Source organism: Oryctolagus cuniculus, chromosome 21, assembly GCF_051225735.1.
Source record: "Oryctolagus cuniculus isolate XC-2025 breed Fujian yellow rabbit chromosome 21, ASM5122573v1, whole genome shotgun sequence".
Lineage (NCBI taxonomy): Eukaryota > Metazoa > Chordata > Mammalia > Lagomorpha > Leporidae > Oryctolagus > Oryctolagus cuniculus.
The window spans coordinates 46,821,438-46,841,687 of record NC_142887.1 but is presented as its reverse complement, the minus strand read 5'-3'; the positions used below and the strand labels follow the sequence as shown (position 1 = coordinate 46,841,687).

General features: G+C 42.3%; 1 long non-coding RNA gene across 1 annotated transcript in view; it reads right to left on the bottom strand.

Moving 5' to 3' along the window:
- The window catches only part of LOC149119973 (uncharacterized), a 30,432-nt gene extending 11,223 nt beyond the window's left edge, over positions 1 to 19,209 (bottom strand). Inside the window, exons 1-2 of the long non-coding RNA XR_016227076.1 lie at positions 18,590 to 19,209; positions 17,973 to 18,105 (exon numbers count right to left, since the gene is read on the bottom strand). This is a non-coding gene — a long non-coding RNA (uncharacterized LOC149119973). The remainder of the gene's footprint in view (positions 1 to 17,972; positions 18,106 to 18,589) is intronic.
- Between the last annotated feature and the right edge of the window lie 1,041 nt (positions 19,210 to 20,250).

Genomic DNA, 20,250 nt, shown 5'->3' with positions numbered 1-20,250 from the left:
ATTCCAAAAGCACAAGTAACAAAAATAAAATATACAAATTTGAGCATATCAAATTAAGATACATCTTCACAACAAAGTAATCAACAGAGTGAAGATACAATGGACGGAATGGCAGGAAACATTGAAAACTCTGATTATGACAAAAGATTGATAGCCAGAACATACATATATAGAACTGGAAAAACTCCAAACAAGAAGCAAAATGTACACGTAAGAAATGGGCAATGATCAGAATAGATGTTTCTCAGAAGAAGAAATCTCAATTGTCAAGACATAGATGAACATGCCCAATATCACTAGCCATTAGGGAAATGTAAATCAAAACCAATAGCAGACTCCATCTGTGGGAGAAGACAATGCTTGGGTTTTCATTTGTGCAACAAGTGGGTTTAGAGGACCCTGTTCACCATTAGAGGGCAGAGTCTACATGGAAGTAAAGAATCCTTAATACTTTCCTAATGGGAGAAGAGGAAGCCTGAGACCTCGCAAGCGGGAAGTGGTCCAGAAACTGCTCAGGTGTGGGTGTAGGTGGCTGAGCAACAGGCAGTCCTGCCTTGATTCCCCACAAAGATACAGGGGAAACCCTTCTGGATGGAGCAGGCGTGAATCGGAGGACCTACTGGGAGAACAAGGTCGCCCACCGCGCGGAAGCCAAGTCGCGGGACCCAGACGCAGAAGCCCCAGGGTCTGCGCGACAGTGCTCCAAGGGGAGTGCATGCCACACAGACAACAGCGGGGAGACTTGGGATGCTCAGGGCTCCGAGTCCACACATCGGCGCTGGAAGGGGAGGTGAGCTCAATAACCCGAGACATTGGTGGGGAAACGGGGGTCAGAATCTAGAGGGGGGCCGGAAAGTGCAGCAAACTCACTACCGGAAAGAAGGAAAAAAAAAAGCTTTGGGGTTTCTCTTCCCCCTAACCTTGCAAAGGTTACAAGGCTGCAAGGCTTGAAGAATTCCCAAGAGACAAAGAGCAGGCCTCCTCTTTGGATTTACATATCAATGGGGGAGAGTTAAGGAACTGAGTCACTACAATTCAGTAGCCTAGCCAACCCAGTGGGAGTCCAGAGGAGCCAAAGACTGGAAGCTAAATACCATCAATTCTGCACAGCCCTGCGCTGCGGTGTTACTTACCCCCTGAATAAATAAAATAAATAAATAAATAAAAAGAGAGAGATTTACCACGCATAACCTGAGGGTGTCACCTTTGCACACCCTTAACCAGGAAGAACCAGGCAGAGCTCTCAGGCCGCACCCATCTCAAGCCTCCAAGGCTCCTCCAACAGCAGGCAGTCCACTTAACACGGACACAGTATAAAAAAAAAAAAAAGAAAAAAACGCACAGTGACACAAGAAGAATTAACTATGCCGAGTAACAAACACAGAAAAATAGAGGGAGCAAGATCAACGATGACACTATGATGCCTCCAAATAAGCAAAACACCCCAAGCCAAGAGTATGAAGATGATGAGATAGAAGAAATGCAAGATACGGATTTCAAAAAATTTATGATAAGAACATTTAGAAGTTTTCAAAAGCAAATCCTTGAACTACAGAAATCCTTAATGGACAAGATTGAAAATCTCTCTCGTGAAAATGAAATTTTAAGGAAGAGTCAAAATGAAACTCAGAAACTAGTAGAACAGGAAAGTGTAATAGTCAAGAGAAATCAAAATGAAATGAAGAGCTCAATAGATCAAATGACAAACACATTAGAAAGCCTTAAAAACAGAATGGGTGAAGCAGAAGAGAGAATATCGGACTTAGAAGATAGAGCACAGGAAAACATACAGTCAAACCAAAGAAAAGAAGAGGAAATTAGAAACCTAAAAAATATTGTTGGGAATCTACAGGATACTATTAAAAAAAACAACATTCGAGTTCTAGGAGTTCCTGAAGGCATGGAGAGAGAGAAAGGATTGGAAGGCCTTTTTAGTGAGATACTAGCAGAGAACTTTCCAGGTTTGGAGAAGGACAGAGATATCCTAGTACAGGAAGCTCATAGAACCCCCAATAAACATGACCAAAAGAGATCCTCACCACGACACGTGGTAATTAAACTTACCACAGTGAAACATAAAGAAAAGATCCTAAAATGTGCAAGAGAGAAACGTCAGATTACTCTCAGAGGATCTCCAATCAGACTCACAGCTGACTTCTCATCAGAAACCCTACAAGCTAGGAGGGAATGGCGAGACATAGCACAGGTGCTAAGAGAGAAAAATTGCCAGCCCAGAATATTATATCCTGCCAAGCTCTCATTTGTGAATGAAGGTGAAATAAAGACCTTTCATAGCAAACAGAAATTGAAAGACTTTGTGGCCACTCGTCCGGCCCTGCAAAAGATACTTAAAGATGTGCTACACTCAGAAACACAGAAACACGGCCATCAATATGAAAGAAGGGAAAGGAAGAACACCTACCAGTAAAAGAGCATGGGAAGCTCAAAGCATATACTAGAAAATATTTCCGGGAAAATGGCAGGGCAAAGTCACTACATATCAATAGTCACATTGAACATTAATGGTCTGAATTCTTCAGTTAAAAGACACCGTTTGGCTGACTGGCTCACAGAACACAACCCAACTATTTGTTGCCTACAAGAAACACATCTCTCTAACAAAGAGGCATGCAGACTGAAAGTGAAAGGTTGGAAAAAGATATTCCATGCCAACAGAAACCAAAAAAAAGCAGGTGTAGCCCTATTAATATCAGACAAAATAAACTTTAATACAAAAACTGTTAAGAGAGACAAAGAGGGACACTATATAATGATTAAGGGTTCAATTCAACAGGAAGATGTAACTATTATAAATGTATATGCACCTAATTACAGGGCACCGGTCTATTTAAAAGATATGTTAAGGGACTTAAAGGGAGATTTAGATTCCAATACAATAGTACTGGGGGACTTCAATACTCCACTCTCAGAAATAGACAGATCATCTGGACAGAAGATCAACAAGGAAACAGCAGATTTAATTGACACTATTGTCCAAATGGATCTAACAGATATCTACAGAACTTTCAACCCTACATCTACAGACTTCACATTCTTCTCAGCAGCGCATGGAACCTTCTCTAAGATTGATCACATACTAGGCCATAAAGCAAGTCTCAGCAAATTTAAAAGAATTAGTATCATACCATGCAGCTTCTCAGACCACAGTGGGATGAAGCTGGAAATTAGCAACTCAGGAAACCCCAGAAAGTATGCAAACACATGGAGACTGAACAACATGCTCCTGAATGAACACTGGGTCATTCAAGAAATCAAAAGAGAAATCAAAAACTTTCTGGAAGTAAATGAAGACAACAACACAACATATCAAAACTTATGGGATACAGCAAAAGCAGTATTGAGAGGCAAATTTATAGCAATAGGTGCCTACATCAAGAAATTTGAAAGGTACCAAATAAATGAGCTTTCAGCGCACCTCAAGGACCTAGAAAAACTGCAGCAAACCAAACCCAAATCTAGAAGGAGAAGAGAAATAATTAAAACCAGAGAAGAAATTAACAGGATTGAATCCAAAAAAACATTACAAAAAATCAGCCAAGCGAGAAGCTGGTTTTTTGAAAAAATAAACAAAATTGAAACCCCATTGGCCCAACTAACTAAAAAAAAGAAGAGAAAAGACCCAAATCAATAAAATCAGAGATGAAAAAGGAAACGTAACAACAGACACCACAGAAATAAAAAAGAATCATCAGAAATTACTACAAGGACCTGTATGCCAGCAAACAGGAAAACCTATCAGAAATGGATAGATTCCTGGACACATGCAATCTACCAAAATTGAACCATGAAGACATCGAAAACCTAAATAGACCCATAACTGAAACAGAAATTGAAACAGTAATAAAGGCCCTCCCAACAAAGAAAAGCCCAGGACCAGATGGATTCACTGCTGAATTCTACCAGACATTTAAAGAAGAACTAATCCCATTTCTTCTCAAACTATTCAGAACAATCGAAGAAGAGGGAATCCTCCCAAATTCTTTCTATGAAGCCAGCATCACCTTAATCCCTAAGGCAGAGAAAGATGCAGCACTGAAAGAGAATTACAGACCAATATCCCTGATGAACATAGATGCAAAAATCCTCAATAAAATTCTGGCCAATAGAATACAACAACACATCAGGAAAATCATCCACCCAGACCAAGTGGGATTCATCCCTGGCATGCAGGGATGGTTCAACATTCGCAAATCAATCAATGTGATTCACCACATTAACAGACTGCAGAAGAAAAACCATATGGTTATCTCAATTGATGCAGAGAAAGCATTTGATAAAATTCAACACCCTTTCATGATGAAAACTCTAAGCAAATTGGGTATAGAAGGAACATTCCTCAATATAATCAAAGCAATTTATAAAAAACCCACAGCCAGCATCCTATTGAATGGGGAAAAGTTGGAAGCATTTCCACTGAAATCTGGCACCAGGCAGGGATGCCCACTCTCACCACTGCTATTTAACATAGTTCTGGAAGTTTTAGCCAGAGCCATCAGACAAGAAAAAGAAATCAAAGGAATACAAATCAAGAAGGAAGAAGTCAAACTATCCCTCTTTGCAGACGACATGATTCTGTACTTAAAGGATCCAAAGAACTCTACTAAGAGACTATTGGAACTCATAGAGGAGTTTGGCAAAGTGGCAGGATATAAAATCAATGCACAAAAATCAACAGCCTTTGTATACACAAGTAATGCCATGACTGAGAAAGGACTGCTAAGATCAATCCCATTCACAATAGCTACAAAAACAATCAAATACCTTGGAATAAACTTAACCAAGGACGTTAAAGATCTCTACGATGAAAATTACAAAACCTTAAAGAAAGAAATAGAAGAGGATACCAAAAAATGGAAAAATCTTCCATGCTCATGGATTGGAAGAATCAACATCATCAAAATGTCCATTCTCCCAAAAGCAATTTATAGATTCAATGCAATCCCAATCAAGATACCAAAGACATTCTTCGCAGATCTAGAAAAAATGATGCTGAAATTCATATGGAGGCACAAGAGACCTCAAATAGCTAAAGCAATCTTGTACAACAAAAACAAAGCCGGAGGCATCACAATACCAGACTTCAGGACATACTACAGGGCAGTTGTAATCAAAACAGCATGGTACTGGTACAGAAACAGATGGATAGACCAATGGAACAGAATTGAAACACCAGAAATCAATCCAAACACCTACAGCCAACTTATATTTGATCAAGGATCTAAAACTAATTCCTGGAGCAAGGACAGTCTATTCAATAAATGGTGCTGGGAAAACTGGATTTCCACGTGCAGAAGCATGAAGCAAGACCCCTACCTTACACCTTACACAAAAATCCACTCAACGTGGATTAAAGACCTAAATCTACGTCCTGACACCATTAAGTTATTAGAGAACATTGGAGAAACCCTTCAAGATATTGGCACAGGCAAAGAATTTCTGGAAAAGACCCGGGAGGCACAGACAGTCAAAGCCAAAATCAACTATTGGGATTGCATCAAATTGAGAAGTTTCTGTACTGCAAAAGAAACAGTCAGGAGAGTGAAGAGACAACCGACAGAATGGGAAAAAATATTTGCAAACTATGCAACAGATAAAGGGTTAATAACCAGAATCTACAAAGAGATCAAGAAACTCCACAAAAACAAAACCAACAACCCACTTAAGAGATGGGCCAAGAACCGCAATAGACATTTTTCAAAAGAGGAAATCCAATTGGCCAACAGGCACATGAAAAAATGTTCAAGGTCACTAGCAATCAGGGAAATGCAAATCAAAAGCACAATGAGGTTTCACCTCACCCCGGTTAGAATGGCTCACATACAGAAATCTACCAACAGCAGATGCTGGCGAGGATGTGGGGAAAAAGGGACACTAACCCACTGTTGGTGGGAATGCAAACTGGTCAAGCCACTATGGAAATCAGTCTGGAGATTCCTCAGAAACCGTTCGACCCAGCCATGCCACTCCTTGGAATTTACCCAAAGGAGTTTAAATTGATAAACAAAAAAGCGGTCTGCACACTAATGTTTATTGCAGCACAATTCACAATAGCCAAGACCTGGAACCAACCTAAATGCCCATCAATGGTAGACTGGATAAAGAAATTATGGGATATGTATTCTTTAGAATACTATACCGCAGTAAGAAACAACGAAATCCAGTCATTTGCAACAAAATGGAGGAATCTGGAACACATCATGCTGAGTGAAGTAAGCCAGTCCCAAAGGGACAAATACCATATGTTCTCCCTGATCGGTGACAACTGACTGAACACCAAAAAGGAAACCTCCTGAAGTGAAATGGACACTATGAGAAATGGTGACTTGATCAGCATAGCCCTGACTGCTAATGGACAACTTAATACATTATCCCTCATAGTATTTTTTTTTGTCTGTTCTACTTAATATGACTGGTTTAATTCTGTAATTATCACACAGTTATTCTTAAGTGTTGAAAATTAACTGAAATGTGATCCCTGTTAAACATAAAAGTGGGAATAAGAGAGGGAAGAGATGTATAATTTGGGGCATGCTCGGGCTGACTTGCCCCAATTGGTAGAGTTGGAAACATACCAGGGGATTCCAATTCAATCCCATCAAGGTGGCATGTGCCAATGCCATCTCACTATTCCAAGTGATCAATTTCAGTTCACAATTGATCATAATGAAAGGACTAAGAGTCAAAGGGAGCACATAAACAAGTCTAGTATCTGCTAACACTAACCAATAGAATAAATAAAGGGGAGAGTGATCTAACATGGGAAGTGAGATACTCAGCAGACTCATAGAATGGCGATGTCCTAAATAGCACTCTGGCCTCAGAATCAGCCCTAAAGGCACTCGCATCTGGCTGAAAAGCCCATGAGAGTATTTCAGGCATGGAAAGCCAAGACACTCTGGCAAAAAGATCTCTGTGAGTGAGATCCCAGTGGAAAGAACAGGTCTTCAAAGAGGGAGGTGCCTTTCTCTGAAGGGAGGAGAGAACCTCCACTTTGACTATGACCTTGTCTTGTCTAAACAAGATAAGAGTCGGAGAACTCAAGGGGCTTCCATAACCTTGGAAACTCATGACTGGTGCAAAGGGAGATTACTGATGCCATAAACAGGAGTGTCAATTTGTAAAGTCAACAACAGGAGTCACTGTGCACTTACTCCTCATGTAGGATCTCTGTCCTTAATGTGCTGTACACTGAGGCTTAATGCTATAACGACTACTCAAACAGTATATTTCACTTTGTGTTTCTATGGGGGTGCAAACGATTGAAATCTTTACTTAATGTACACTAAACTGATCTTCTGTAAAAAAAAAAAAAAAGAAATTATCAATTCCCAACTTGACTCTCACTGGGATTAAACATGACAATAGGTCTGATCTGATTTCATCATCATTTAAAAAAAAATCATCTATTATTTTTCACTTTATGTTTCTGTGTGGGAACAAACTGTTGAAATCCTTACTTAAGGTATACTAAGCTGATCTTCTGTATATTAAGATAATCAAAAATGAATCTTGATGTGAATGGAAGGGGAGAGGGAGTGGGAAAGGGGAGGGTTGTGGGTGGGAGGGACGGTATGGGGGGGAAAGCCATTGTAACCCATGAGTCGTACTTTGGAAATTTATATTCATTAAATAAAAGATAAAAAAAAGAAAATAAAAAAAATAAAAAAAATACTTTCCTAATGGGCTTGTTGAATTCTTGACTAGTGCCTATTACCTTTGCCACAACCTTTCCAGTCTCACTACTTTCCTTCTTCTTCCTCTTCTCTATAGCTTGCAAAAACAGTATATCTTCTATATACGGAGGATACTTTTGTTTTGTTTTATTCCTTCTGTCTCATGATGTTCCTCTAAGAAATCACAACCCTCCAAATATTCATTCATTTATGCAGTCTGCAGTTTTCATGGGCTACTACATGGCAAAGTACTAGGTTAAAGGAAAGGTATAGGTCAGGAACTGAGCAAAGTTCACAATGATGTAGTATTATCTGGGGAAATGAACCTGATGGAAGACATATCTCTCTCTCTCTCTCTCTCTCTCTCTCTCTCTCTGTCTCTCCTTCTCTCTCTGTGTAGCTCTGATTTTCAAATAAATAAATAAATCTTTAAAAACTAACTAAATAAATATACTAATAACCTGGTGGCAACACCTTTCTATAAGAACATGTGAAGCACTCAAACACAGTTTGTCCCAGAAAGTCAGCCATAGTTTTCAAGGGCACATCTTCTACTCCATTTGTGGACATCTCTGAGTGGAGTAAGGGGCACTTATTTCTTCCCCTCTTCTTTCTTACCACTCTCACAGTTATAACTTCTATTGATGCTTCCACAGAGCAGTCTTTATGAAATTGTAGAACTAATATCCTCCCATTTTAAAAATGTCATGGGTTTAACCACAGAACCCAAAATAAGACAATTAACTGACCTTCTTAATTACACAGTGTGGAATGTAAGATTCTCAGTGGATCACTGGGTAACTGTAAAGTACTGGGCAGAGAAAAAGATGTTACTTATCTGTATTTATGATGCTGTAATTCTCCACTTTATGCAAACTCAGATTAAAAGGGCTCCAGTTAGTGGGCAACACTGTTGCATAGTGGGTAAAGCTACTGCCTGCAGTGTCAGCATCCTATATGGGTGCCGGTTGGGATCCTGGCTGCTGCACTTCCCATCCAGCTCTCTGCTGTGGCCTGGGAAAACAGTAGAAGATGGCCCAAATCCCTCATCTCCTGCACCCACCTATGAGACCTGGACAAAGCTCCTGGCTTCTGGTTGTGGATCCAAACAGCTCCAACCATTGATTTCTGTTTCTACCACTCTGTAACTCTGCCTTTCAAATAAATAAATAATTATTTTAAAAAACAGCTTCATCCCAGAAGAAGCTCCTGGCTTCAGACTGGCACAGCTCCAGCTGTTGCTGCCAATTGGGGAGTGAACCATCGGACAGAAGACGTCTCTCTCTCTTTCTCTCTCTCTCCTCTCTCTGTGTAACTCTTTCAAATGAATAAATAAATCTTTAAAAAAGTAGCTCCAGTTATTGACAACACAGTAGACTTGCATTAATTTTAGTTCCCTTCTCACTTTGCAAAGGGATCAGCGTCAGGTCAAAACAGTTGACAGCCTTGCTAACAGGAGAAGAAATAGCTGAAGACAGAAAATGAAAAGCAGCCAAATAAATCATCAAAGAAAGAGAAGTGGACCACATCCAACACAAACCTTTAAAAGTGGATGCTCACAATTAACGAGTGAAACAGCTGCCCACTGAAATCTTATCTAGGGAGGGAAGATGTCCTAAGTTCTGCTTCTGTAAACTCCAGTCATAAATCTATCCTAATAACTCTGTCCCCGGCATCTCTTTTACAAACATACTGGACCCACTGACCATTGGAAATGTGGACCTAAGTCATGAAGGCTGCCATTTAAACCCACCAATGCTGTAACAGCTAAGAAACTTGAATTTGATGCACAATTCTCAGGAAATCATTCCAGCTGAGCCTAGGGCCATTAATAGAAACTCCTTGGATCCTCCACTGTCTCTGTGCCTGTTTGAAAGAAGGGAGTTTTCCCACCCCAGGTTTCTGGAACAGCTTCAAATTCCACATTGGAAAAGTCTGATAATTAATACTTGAGAGGGATCAATGCACACTTCACACTGCTCCCCACCAGGAAGATGAGGTGCAGGATGAGAGCAGTGGGGCAGAACCTAGTCAGATCCTCCTGCCCACCCCTCTGCTGCCCCAGGCTCCCTGCTGAAGGCCACCCAGACCCACCCTGCAGGAACCAGTCCAGTAAACATCAAGAGGCCTGGCCAGACTGCATTCTGAGACCACCCACAGTGGGAACCCAGCTTATTTAACTGTGGAGAGCTGGAGTCTTTCTGCCTTCCTTCCCTGCGTGTGCATGTTCCCAGAATGCTGCCCCCTCTCTCCTGTAACCACTAAATAAAGCGCATTAGGGACAGTTTGGGTGAGGTCCTGCAGGAGAGATTCCAGGCACTGGGAGCCTGGGAAGTGGAGGTGGGAGACAGAACAGCCCGGGTCCCAGTCCTGACCTCGGGGGAAGCTGCCATGATCTATGGCTCCCTGGCACCCACCCTTCTCCCACACATGTCCTGCCCCTTCCTGCATGCCAAACCTGCAGCAGAAAGTCCCTGGAGGAGGTACCCTTTCTTCTGGACACACGGGGAGCGATTCGGGGAGTGGCGGGAAGAGACTCCCTGGTAAGTGAAACCCACAGGTGAATGATGAAGAGGGAAGATGCAGCAGGAGGCAGGCTCGGGGTGAGCACTTGGAAACTCCCTGGGATCGCACGTGCAGAGCAGGAGATGCAGTAAATGCCAGAGAAGGAGAAGCACAGCCCCCAGGGCTGACCCTGATCAGGGAATGAACTCCCTCTGTTCCAACTCAGGCCCCAGGGAATGGCAGCAGCATGCACATGTGCACAGGCATTCAGAAGGCATAATACATCTGAGCTCCTGGGAACTCTGGGAAATGGAGTACAGGCCACATCATCCATAGAGACACCAGCTGGCCCTCCCAAAGGCTGTAGTCAGGGGTGGGTGCCCACAACCAGAGGGCCTTTGCTTTTATTCAGTCCCTCCTTCCTTTCCTTCCCCCCACCAAAATCTCAGGGATCAGTTGCTTTCTTCCTTTCCTGAATCAAATCTGAAAGAGTGACACTCACTGCTGCTAACTGACCCCAAATCCTGGCTCCCTCATAACCTCTGTCTCTTCCAGAAAAATCTTATTTACTACTTTGGCCCTAGAAATCATAAGTGACTATGATAGAATGTAGCTTTTAACAGAGGTGTAGAAGGCATGGTTTAGTATCCAGTTTTGAGAATACAATTTTCATTTGTGTTTTATTGATGTTTATAGTTCTTTTAAGATTTATTGATTTATTTGGAAGTCAGAGTTACAGAGAAGGAGAGGCAGAGACAGAGAGAGAGAGAGAGGTTTACCATCTGCTGGTTCACTCCCCAATTGGCAGCAGCAGCACAGCACCGACCCCTTATAGTTCTTTTCAAATCATTTTAAACTGTCTTTTTATTCATCTAGTACAGAGACAGAAGAATGGACACAGAGCTAACATAGCTGCGTATTCAAAGAGACAGGTTAAGGGTTTAAATGCCTTATATCATAGCATTTATACCTTAGATTAATTCTGGGGACAGTATTATCTGGAGTTTACAAAATAGAAACTGAATGGAAGGAGCTTAGAAAAGCATGGTGTTTTTTAATATCATAAAAAAGTCTAAGTTAAAGGCCAATCAAGGGGCCAGCACTGTGGCATAGCATGTAAAGCATTGACATTCCATATGGGTGGAGGTTGAACCCGGCTACTCTGCTTTCGATCCAACTCTCTGCTATGGCCAGGGAAAGCGGTGGAAGATGGCCCAAGTCCTTGGGCAGCTGCATCTGTGTGGGAGACCCAGAAGAAGCTCCTGACTGCTGGCATTGGAGCTGTACAGCTCCAGCCATTGTGACCAATTGGTGAGTGAACCAAAAGATGGAAGATGCTTCTCTCTCTCTCTCTCTCTCCCCTTCCTCTCTGTGTAACTGTGACTTTCAAATAAATAAATAACTGTTTTTTAGAATGTCAATCAATATATAATACTAGCTTAAAGATATTTCTTTTGTCTTGTGTCTCAGTTTTTAAAATCTGATTTATCAAATGGAAAAATGTGAGAGAGATGAAGAGTACCTACAAAAATAATTTACTGTAATTATTTACTGTAATAATTTACTGTAATGATGTACTGTAATTTATGGTAATAATGTACTGTAAAGAACCACATAGGATTATAACTTGTCTAGAAAACAAAGGAGATTCAAAGTTGCTATTTTTCATGGTTATTTGTTCTTATTTTTAATATCAAGATAGTATATAAATATTATGCACTCCTAGGTATTTGTGTGTTGTTTGATATGTTTTATTTTTTAATCAGAAATTCAAAGAGATAACTGGGTAACATGGAGTTCTGTGTTTCTGATTACTTCTCTCAATTAGAGATCATGGGATTAGAGTTAGTGCTAGATTAAGAATGCTTCAATCTTTATCCACTGACTTCACCCCAGCATTTACTATGTTAAACAATATTCTTTGGGTAGATGGCTCTTTCTTGCCAGACTGTAAACTTCATGGGGTCTAGAAACATATTTGCTTTGACACTAAAACTCAGCATCTTGACAGTCAGTCTTTTAGTTGAATAAATACATGATATACAAAATAAATATTTCTGCCCCTCAAGAACTGCCTAAGAGAGAAGAAAATAGAAATCAATTTGATGACTCTCAGTATTAGGTGAATATATAATTTGTCATTCTGACATAAGCCTTGTCATAAAAAGGGCATATGAATAATCACACAGAGTTGAAGTGTATGAACACCTAGGGCCAAGTGGATTAAAAGTTCAGCCTAGCTATGTAAGGCATTCCATGTCAATAGGAGAGGAAGGAGGAAGAGGGGAGGGAGTGTAGGTGGGAAGGTGGTTACGGTGGGAAGAATCACCATGCTCATTACTTAGCAGCAAAGAGAGAATCTGTGATCATTTGTTGCTTAAGAAAGGGTGATAGGCATTATTTAATTATAATGCAGGCATCAGTGTTCTTCTGTCTCTGAAATAGGAAGTCTATAACTCAGAATTCCTTGCTGTTTCATCAAAAACAATTCAAAACAAAAACCTAATTAAGCATAAGTGGAAGTTACGCATTAGAAGTCTATTCCAATCTCTAGGAGGTTCAGGGGTTGGAAAATTCATCTAAAATCTTGCTGAAAAATGTCCCACACATTTTCCATGAACACTACCCTTAAGCATAAGCTTTTTTTAAAAAAAAAGATTTATTTATTTGAAAGTCAGAATTACAGAGAGAGGAGAGGCAGAGAGAGAGAGAGAGAGAGAGAGAGAGAGAGAGAATCGTCCATCTGCTGGTTTACTCCCCAATTGGATGCAATGGCCAGAGCAGAGCTGATCCAAAGCCAGGAGCTAGGAGCTTCTTCCAGGTCTCCCATGTGGGTTCAGGGGTCCAAGGACATGGGCCATTTTCTACTGCTTTCTCAGGCCACAGCACACCTGGATTGGAAGTGGAGCAGGCTGGACTCCAACCGGTGACCATATGGGATGCTGGCACTGCAGGAGGCAGCCTCACCTGCTATACCACAGCACCAGCCCCCATAAGCCCTATCTTCTGCAGAACCAGCACCCCAGACACCAGCCACCACATGGCATCCCATGGCACATTCAACCCTGGCAATGTTCTGCAGCTCTTGCTCCTCTCCACTTTCACTGGAAGAATCTGTAACTCCTTGTTTTCATGCAAGTAATTCTGATTCAGATGATGCCCCTGACACAATTGGCTGGCAAGTGCCATGGCATGTGTCCACGGCCTAGCTAAATGCAAAGCTGGAACATTTCACTGCCATGGTGAGACACGGACTCCATCTAATGAAGTAGGGGATTTTTCAGGGAGTCTAGAGAATCAAATATGACAAAATGACAAATCTTAACCAAAGAGTGCCGTGGTACAGATGAAGAGAACCCAAAACGTATTTTTCTATCTTTTCTTTTCTGAGTTAAGTGCCTAAAAACAAAGCCAATGAGGGTTAAACAGACCCATTCTGAAAATTCCTTAACATCTTCATTTTCATCCAAATTAATATATTACTTGAAGGAAATAAATTTTACATAAATGAAAATGCAGCACCACAGACAATTGTACAGAACATAGCCCTTCAGTTAGCTTCAAACCATCTGGGTGCATTAATGTGTTCTTCCAGAACCCAAGCTGCAGTACAATAGAACCACAGCCTCTGACATTCCTCCTCCACCCTGATGGATCTTGGGTTTTCCTCCCACCTCCCCTCTCCTGTGAATACATCAGTAGCAGGACAAATGGAATCCAAAGATACGATGATGTTATTTAACATGGAATAAACATAGTGTTTTAGTCAGTACAATCCTCAATACTACAATAATAATTCCGAGTTCACTGATTATGAAAGTAAGTATATGAAATCTATTCCTAAGTAATCACACCATCGAGAGCTGAATGTAGACTTTCAGAGGGAAAGAAACAGAGAATTGTGTAGAGATGTGTATCTCTATAATACAGATCTACCGCTGTACTTTATAGACAGTACACCATGTTTGTATTTTCTTGTTTTTTGTGGTTTTTTTTTTTTTTTGCAGTCTGGAATAGTTTATTACATCCAGCTTGTCACTTTGGAAATTTTATGATTAGACACTAATATACAACAAATTTTGAATCCTTACAGACAATATAGAGCACCCTAGGCCCTCCCAAGGACAGAAAACAGACCAAGAGCTCATAGACTAGCTGCAACTGCAAGAAGCAGATGAAGATATCGTCAGAAAGATACATATTCCTGCAGTGTGGCTGCTGAGCAGTTCTGCCCTTATGGATCTCATCTCTGTTTCAGATCATTAAAGAAAGTTGCATGCTTTCTGACATTTCTAAAGATTTCAATAATGAGAATCTAATATATGTTCACTATGCTAAGAGCTTCAGAACAGCTCAAAGATGTGGGCCATCTATTGCTTTCCCAGGCCATAGCAGAGAGCTGGATCAGAAGAGGAGCAGCTGGGACTAGAACCGGAGCCCATATGGGATGCTGGCACTTGAGACCAGTGCTTTAACCTGCTGTGCCACAGCACTGGCCACAACGTAGTATTTCTAATAGAAGAGATGGTTAAGTCATTAACTCCTCTAAAATACAAGTTAAGTATTAGTTTTGAAACTCTGATTCATTCATGAGAAAAACAAAAGGTTAATTTTCACTCTTTGCTTCTGGGTATGTAAATTTTCTTCTAAGAAATTAATCATGACTTTTACATTTCAGACCCTATTATGAGTAAGTAGAGAATATTGTGGGGTCATACGCTCATTCTATCAAAGGAACATTTCTCCAATTAAAGAAAACATTATGGGCATCCCATATGGGCACTGGTTTGAGTCCTTGCTGCTCCACTTCTGATCTAGCTCCTGGCTATGTCCTGAGAAAGCAGTAGAAAATGTCCCAAGTGCTTGGGCCCATGCACATGCATGGGAGAACTTGAAGCTTTTAGCTCCTGGCTTCAGATCAGCGCAGCTCCAGCCATTGCAACCAGCTGGGGAGTAAACCATCAGATGGAAGACCTCTCTCTCTCTCTCTCTGTGTGTGTGTGTGTGTGTGGGTGGGTGTTTGTAACTCTTTCAAATAAATAAACAAATCTTTAAAAAAAAAAAGCCAGGGGTCAGGGAAATTTCATCGAGGTCTCTCGCTTGGGTGCAAGACTCAAGGATTTCTACCATATTCTACTGTTTTCCCAGTATGTTTTCAGAGACCTGCATCAGAAGTAGAACATGCAATGGTGCCCATAGAGGATGCTAGTGCTGCAGGTGTTGCTATAACCCATTTTGCCACAGTGCTGGCCCTGTAACAATTTTTAATTCCTAGGAATTAACAGGGAAGAAAGAAGTATGGCAGGATACCTTTTTTAAAAAAAATATTTTATTCATTTGAAAAAGTTATATGGAGAGGTAGAGAGTGAGCTGATCAGAAGCCAGGAGCCAGGAGCTTTTTCTGGGTCTCCACATGAGCAAAAGGGCCCAAGGACTTGGGCCATCCTATAATGTTTTCCCAGGTGCATTAGCAGGAGGCTGGACTGGAAGTGGAGCAGCTGGGACTCTACCAGCACTCATATGGGATGCCTGTATTTCAGGCCAGGGCTTTAACCTGATGTGCCATAGTGCTAGCTCCAACAGGTGACCTTTTACGCTCAATAATCTCTTCTTGGTATTGGCAGCAGTTTGTAATTTTTTGTTTATTTGCCTTCTTCTTAATCTATATTTTTAAAAAAATTACAAAAAGTTCCAGCACCCTGAGAACCTCCATCACAAGGGCATACCATCAGATGTTTGTCCAGAAAAGGGTGGTGTAGATGCAACGTGGAAAATGCAAGGTGAGTTGATTCATCTTTCTCAGGCTGTGGTTTCCATGGGCAACTTTTACAACCAACTGCCTTATTTGTTCCTCTTCCACAGAGTGGAAAACACGTTAAGTCATCCTATTTAGCCAAAAGCCAGTGGCAGCACTTCAATATGTCATCAATCCAGGGCCAGCGTTGTGGCACAAAGGAGTAAGTTGCCAACTGCAACAGCAGCATGCCTTATGGCACTGCTTTGAGACTCACCTCCTTCACTTCTCGTCCAGCTCTTTGCTTGGGAAAGCAGCAAAGATTGCCCAAGTGTTTGGGTTCCTGCACCCCCATGGGGGACTGGGGCAGACTTCCAGGGTCCTGGCTTCGGCCTGGCTCAGCCCCAGCTTTTGTGGCCATCTGGAAGTGAGCCAGCAGATGAAAGATAGATCTCTCTCTCTCTCTCTCTCTCTTCCTTTTACCTAAACATACATTACATACATAAATGAAGATGCATCAATGTAGCAACTTTTTGAGGAAAAGTCTTCTGATTATTGCAGGTACTGTCTCAATGCATAAAAATATTCAGACACAAAAATTATAAACTGATTTATATTTATATTTCTCAACCACATACTTTTCAGAAAAAATTGTCTGCCACTCAGCATCAGGTATCAGTCTGAAAGCATTCATTAAAAAATCAAGTAATTTAACTAAACACAAAAACCTCTAGTATAGGCTGCATATAAACCAGTGGCTTCCATGGGTATACACAGATTGATTTTTGTTAATTTACAGGGATCACTGCACTTCCCTGGCACGGAGCTGTCTGAAGAGTTTAAACACTGATGGGTGTGGCATTATTTCTGATATTTGCTTATTATCCAGAGTGCATTTATTCAATATCTATCATGAACTCCACACTCTATATATAAATCTATTTCAAATATGTTGATATTTAATGGTACTTACACACTTAAAAACTGAGCTAATCCTCCTAACTTCTCTCTGGAATAGCTATGCCTTTGACATTGCCTTTTTTCACACATATGGAAATGCATATATGCTTCTGTATGGTACTTCAGAATTTATAAAAGGCTTTTCAGGTAAAATTTACATAACATCATGTGAAAGTGGCCAAAGGACACAGTCTTCTCATTACAGAGGGGAGAGGTATGAAGTCACTCTCTGAACAGTTACTCAGATTCTGTCAATCAGGTTCAGAACCTTATTAGGTATCAGATACACATCTAGATTTTTTCCCTACTGTCTCTTTGTCAGAATTCCCAGCTTATGAGTGAACTTCAGTCTGAATGAATGCTAATATTCAAGGTTCTAAGTGAAAAAATTACTGAGGTTTGTATTGGTGAGGAAAGCATGTATCTAAATGTTACTTGTATTTAATAATAAGTATTGAATCATGAAACTGAATATAAGATTATGCAAATTTTTAAGATGAAGAGCATATATTTAAAACCACATTCTTACATTTTGCAAACGTGTTGAAACAGCTTACTGGAGCATGTGTTTGGCATAGTGGTAAAGCCTTCCACATCCCAGTCAGAATTCTCAGGGCTCAAGCCCTAGCCCTGCTTCTGCTTCTGGCTTCCTGCTAACAGAACCCTGGGAGGCAGCAGCTGATGGCTCAAGTACTTGAGTCCCTGCCACCTGTGTGGGAGACCCACACTGAGTTCCTGGCTTCAGCCTGACCCAGCTCTGGTTGGTGCAGACATTTGAGGAATGAGCAATAAATGGAAGGGCTCTCTCTGCCTTGCAAATAAACAAAAATAACTATACAGACATTTCCTTAAGGTGTCTTGCTCACTTTTAAATGATTTCCCTTTTCACAGTAAAATGCCTTACTGTCCTCTTTAGTTACAATGCATGTTTTGCTCTCCATGTCCACTCCTGAGCTCCAAGTACTGGCAGCTCACCCTAGCATGCTGACTGGTTCCAATGTTCAAGTACTCATCTCCCATTCTCTTTTGGTGGGTCTACTGGAAAGAAAGGAGAGTATCTACAGTAGTTAATATCTTACTGTTGCTCTTGCTGTCCACCTGCAGGCCTGAAGGATGATCAGCTGAATACACACTGTGATGTTCTGGACGTAGTTTCCAAACTTCAGTCACTTTGCAGTGGAGGGACTCTGTCCTCGTCAATCACCTGAAAGCCTGCAGGAGTAGGGAGAAGCTGTGTTTGAAGAATTCACAAATACAGTGCATTGAAGCCAACCACTACCACCCCCACCACACCCCTACTTCAGGTTCTGGAAAATCCCAAACCAGGAGTTTGGGACCAGCAGTGGTTCAGGAGGTGACCTCAACTCCTTACTCTGAACAGCTCCAAAGTGCCTGGTGCACCCAGCGGGAGCTCAGCGCCTTGACCTCCCACCCTCCTGCCCTTGCCACCAGGACGCCCAGCTCCCAGAGCCTCCAGGAGGCCTGCAGCAGACCAGCAGGTCCAGGCGTGCTGGGTTGTGCATCCAGAGCAATCCCAAAATACAGGCCCAGCTCAAGTGTCACCTCCCCACAAAGTCTCTGTATCCTACTCCCTCCCGGAAGGCTGCGGGCCAGCACTCAGAACTGGGAGTCGCGGCATTTGGGGTTCACCCATGCTCCCATGAAGGAAGATGCCCCCATGGGAACCCCGCTCCACCTGTGGGCAGGGCTGGGGAAGGAGGGCTGAGTAAGCCTCCACCCTAGGACTGCAGCCTGGGAAAGTCCAGGGCCCCAGCGCCCTTGCCGGGCATGGGGTCTCACTAAGTGTGCTCTGAGCCAGGGCCTCAGCCATCAGCAGCTCTCTTGCTTCCAGAATCTGCTGCAGGACAGCTCAGGCTCCACCCAGCGGGGAACCTCGGGCCAATCCTTCCTGCCCTGGGGCAGGACCAGTGCTGCCAGACCCGCCCCATGTAGGCTGGCTATAAAGGCGGTGGTCATTGTTGGGCAGCTGGTAGTTGCCACCTCTCCCGCTGGCCCTGCTGGCTGAGGCTTGCAGCACGTGCTGCGCTTGGGGAAGTAATGAAGGCCAAGTCTCATCAGGAAAACCAAGTGCGCGGTGCTGATTTACTCACTGACACAGCATCTGTGTGGTCTGTATGGGCAGACAGGGGGAAGGGTTTCGTAGGAGGGCGCTGTTGGCACACTGGGCCTCATGCAGCTGCCTGCTATAGGCATCCAGGGCAGCAGAGTCCTGCAGGGTCCCTAGAGTCCTGGCCATGCTGTGCCTTCCATCATCCACCCTCCTGCACTGATGCTGGGGGAAGTGCTTCTGCGGTTGATATCTCATTTGAATCCATGGTCATTTTCTCATGATGGGCTGATCTCACACAGTGACAATCATGGGACAAATCACTGTTCTGCAGCATCTTCCTACCAGGAGCATTGCAGGTAGACAGGGGGCCACGGGTGACCAATGGCACCTCCTGTGCATGGTCTCTGGCCCATCCAGGACTAAAGGTGGAAAGGGAAGGAGAGGAGTAGGCTCAAGGCAGTACTGCTGCAGGTTCCATCAGGTGCAAAATGTCTCCCAATTGTGATTAACCTTGCAGGGAAACTGTCTCCTTTTGTGGGCCAGAGACAGCATCTGCCTTATTAGCTGTGCAGTGTATTGATAATTAAAATTTGGGCAGTCCTATCTTTAGTGCTCACAGCATAGTTACATTCTGAGGAACTGATGAAACTGCTTAGTACTTCGGGGCTGAGTGTAATATTAGGTGGGTAAGCCTGTTGTTGGCTTTTGGTTTATAGCTATTGGGCGACTTTATTTGGTAAAAATGCTTTCAGGCTCAGTAGTGTATTCAAGGATGACCACTTACTGAATTGTCTTTTTTTTTTTTTTTTTTTGTAAGAATAAGAGTACTGAAGACCGGGTTGAGCTACCTATGGCAAAACTCCACCATTCCTGGGAAGGCCACAATTGGCAAGAAAAGCAGGTAGCAAGCTTTCATCAAGTAAGTTGAGATTCCTGTGTTTGCAATCTGAAGAGCTCACTGCTGAGCTGGGAGGGGAACTGCTCTGAGCACAACTCATTAGAGAACTGCTCTTGCAGACCTTCCCCGAAGGAAGCACTGTTGTGGTCAGAAGCATTCCAGGAGCTGCTGGCCAGCGATTGTGAATTAGGCTTGAATTGAATCCATTGCAAGTATCACAAGAGTGCAGAAAGGCTGTGTCCTCAAATCAGCAGCTCAACAGGGAGAATTTGACTTAACCTAGAAGGTCTGTTTATCTCCGCTTATTTTGCAGCATATTCACACCAGGTGGGGAAGATAAATCACCCTTCAGCTCTGCAATGGCAGTGCTCTTGGTTGAGGCTGAGGA